At 50.2% G+C, this 3,414-nt stretch overlaps 1 long non-coding RNA gene across 1 annotated transcript; it reads right to left on the bottom strand.

Moving 5' to 3' along the window:
- Positions 1 to 1,181: 1,181 nt before the first annotated feature.
- On the bottom strand, positions 1,182 to 3,064 carry LOC149809264 (uncharacterized). The gene is made up of 3 exons (XR_016429801.1): positions 2,958 to 3,064; positions 1,870 to 2,223; positions 1,182 to 1,357 (listed from the first exon to the last, which is right to left on the bottom strand). It is a non-coding gene; the product is annotated as an uncharacterized LOC149809264 (long non-coding RNA).
- Between the last annotated feature and the right edge of the window lie 350 nt (positions 3,065 to 3,414).

The raw sequence follows: 3,414 nt of genomic DNA, 5'->3' as shown, positions 1-3,414 counted from the left end.
ACGTGAAGCGCATGAGAGGAGCGGCGCACCACGCAAATTGGAGGTGCAAATCGTTGCAGCGAGAGGGTGCTGGAAATCTGAGGACACACTGCTATCCGAGGACTTGTCACAATGATACGGAAGTACGTTTCACGCAGTCTTCTTGTAGACCTAAATTCTATTGAAACGAAGGTCCCCATTCTGAGACCCAGACAAGTCTCTCGAGAGCAATGTCCGCTATCTATCTCGAGATATTCTGGATCCAACCCTAATCCCAAGCCTACCTAGGCCCTAGGAATCGCCCTTATGTGACGCCGCAAACGCCCACATCGTTCAAACAGCATGCCAACTACAGGGCTGGTGTAAGTCCGTTAATGGCTGCTCAAATAATATACACATCATCTTGAGGCCGTCAAGCCATGTCGCAGAAAGTGGTCCACGCTGTCGCCTTCACAATGGGGGGCTCCCAGCTCCCTTGTCACAGCACGCCCAATAATATCAATACTACGCTCTGGTCTCTTAATTTTGCAAGGGAACGGACAGTAGTGTCGCCTCACTCCAGAGTACTGTGACATAACTTGCACGGTGAAAGGATAGGTTTACCATAATCACTCAGTGAAAAACAGGGGAATGCTATCTGATGAAGTCGATAAAACAGCACATCTGCTCCCAGCGCATGTACTTCTGAAATGCACCCAGAATACCAGGTAATTGAAAACAAGTCGTCGCTGAAAAGGGTGACTGCCTCAGCTCAGAACCTTACCATAACCGGTAATGACAGCAGCATCACTGCGTTACAGTCATTTCTTTATCATTTTAAATGATACTGATAGACAATGATATGTCTCGAGATGCGAGAGGTGGGGAAGTAAGGTTGTGAGAAATGGCCATGCCATTTGTAAGGCAGCACTTTCAGCCTGAGAGGGGCAATTGAATAACAACATCATACAAAGAAACGGCCCGGAAGGCTGACAGAGCTCCTGAAAAAGTCCTTGTGACTGGGACGTGTAGTATTTGCAGAAATGGCATTGTGCGCATGGGTGCTGTGCATCATTCACAACCATACAGATGAATTGAGGTGTATTACATTAGATTGAATAGGACAGATGTTGGCCGCACGGTGTTGAGAGGTAGATGTCCTACTTAATTGGCACAATATGCATGTCAAATGATAATCATTGATGAAAAACAGTCCAACGGTGGCAACCATCAAATGCCCCTTGACTCCTCTTGCAGCTCACCGGAGGCAGCCCTTGAAAAGCCTCGTGTTTCTGGGGCCTAGTTCTGCTTCTGAGCCCTGCATAATCCTAGCGTACACACAGCTATGCCGACATCATCGCTGTGGCATCATCCATATTTGAAGTGCTGTCCTATTCTCCTGCACATCCAACCCTGCGATTTGTTAGGCGCAAGAGTGGGCTGCCTGCCTCTTGCAATAATTTTAAAACGTGGGGTACCTGTTGGTGGGGCATTTGCATGGACAATCCCCGAAAGGAAGGGCACTTTGCTCACGAGCCAGTGACAGCACACTGCGCCCACTATACACTATACACTGCCCTTACCCTAAGTACTTTGTTGCAGGGTGGGTCAGCACCTGGCATGCAGTGGGTTGGCTCACCTGAGGAATTATCACACGCCCTCTCACAAGCACTCAGATGCCAACGTCACAGGACCATCACAGAACCAGTGCTGCGGAAGATGCAACGAAGGTGCGGAAGAGTTCCGTGAGAAGCCGGGCAACAACTGTGGGAAGAAGACTTACGCTTGACTGGCGTGTTCAAAACAAAACAAGCCTTCCTACTGGGCAGCGTTACAGAGGGCGAACACCCAGAGATGAGTGTGAACGTCGGGTGCAAGAGATGGAAGCAAGCTTGCAAGGGGAATACGCACATGTCCATGGACCACTGACGCTTTGGTCCGAGTGCATTAGTCAAACAACTGTCTGTGGGTGTCGCCGACAATGCCCAAGATGACTATCTGGAGGACTACTGTGAGGATGAGAAGCCCAAGCGCCACCCAAGTCAGCATGCTGCGGTTTCTGTCAATGAAGGAAGCCCTGGTGACTGTTGCACTCGGCGGCGCGTGGAACTGTCCAGGCGATGGTTGGTGGTACTGCTGTGTTGGTGGGACATACTTGGGAGCCTCTTGAGGTGGTGCAGCGTAGGGCGCAGGAGGGGGAGCGTAGGGAGCAGGAGGGGGAGCACTTGGGTCATGCGGGGCAGACATCTCTGTCGTTCGAGCAATCTGCACGCAAGTGCGTCGCCAAGTCGACGCTGCTCCATACGTGACTCCCTTATTGGAAATATCCACAGGCATTACTGTTATGAAGTAAATGTTTGATTGGGCTGGGTGGGAATGCGGTGCGGGGCGTAACGCAAGCAAACGTTCTGCCACCTTCAGCTCGAATGTCGCCAAACTTAACCGCAGTGCGGACGCACGCATATGCCAGACCAGGCAAGCAAAGCTACATTTAATGGCACACTATACATATGAGTGCGGGTCATTTCTGCGGATTCCCTAAAGACATGAACCGGCATGAACCCAAATGAGGTAGTAATGCGGGTGTATGTCAATATGGCGACCTGATACAACACAGGTGCCGTACATGAATTCCACAACCCCAACACATCAATGCATATCATCCCTTAAGACACTAGAGCGCTTGGCTAGGAGCGCGAATACTTGAGGCTGATGTGTGGAGCTGTCTGCATGTCTCGAATCACGACGCACGGTGCCTTCCGAGATCACAATGAAAATGGGATGGCTTTCAAGCGGCGAACAAATAATACTTGTGCAGGACAGAGAAAGCCTTTAATGAGCCAGTTCTTGTATACACGGCTTGAAGCCAATCTCAAAATGCAGGCCAATGTCGAGCTCTACGGTGTCAGCATGGAGATAAACCCTTGTACATAGCCGTGCAGCAAGTATGTTGCACGGATAAAGGCAAAATCAGCATCGTTTACTGTCGTGAATCGCACCCACGAATGTAAATACTGGAAGATGGGGGGTCGACGAGGGGGTGCGCTGCAGGTAGCGATTGTGCAAAGGGATGATGCTATCTCTAAGATATGCTGCAACGATAACGAGACTCTGCGTTTGGGAATAACTTTGCATGTAAGTGCGTTTGATGCAGAGTGTACAGGCAAGAGTTGGAGGCGAGTCAAAATCGTGGGTCAGAAGTCGAGATAGGCTGCCTGATGGTGTCGCAGGCCACGTCACACCCTATGTTACAGGCGTAACGCAATACGCACTGCATCCATCCGTCCTTTCGAAACGGACAAAACTTTTTGAGAGTGAGTGTCAGCAAGATAAATTGGTGGTTGCAGTAGAATTTAGCTGAATGGCGTACCCACATGTCTCGAACCTGGCGTTAGGTTCAGGGTTGAGGCGTCAGTCTCAATGCTGCGCACATCGACAGCATCGGAGATCTTTCAT

Source organism: Nuphar pumila, unplaced genomic scaffold (genome assembly GCF_984573655.1).
Source record: "Nuphar pumila unplaced genomic scaffold, dmNupPumi1.hap1.1 HAP1_SCAFFOLD_1476, whole genome shotgun sequence".
Lineage (NCBI taxonomy): Eukaryota > Viridiplantae > Streptophyta > Magnoliopsida > Nymphaeales > Nymphaeaceae > Nuphar > Nuphar pumila.
Note: the sequence above shows the minus strand (reverse complement) of the source record. Positions and strands in the feature narration are given on the sequence as shown.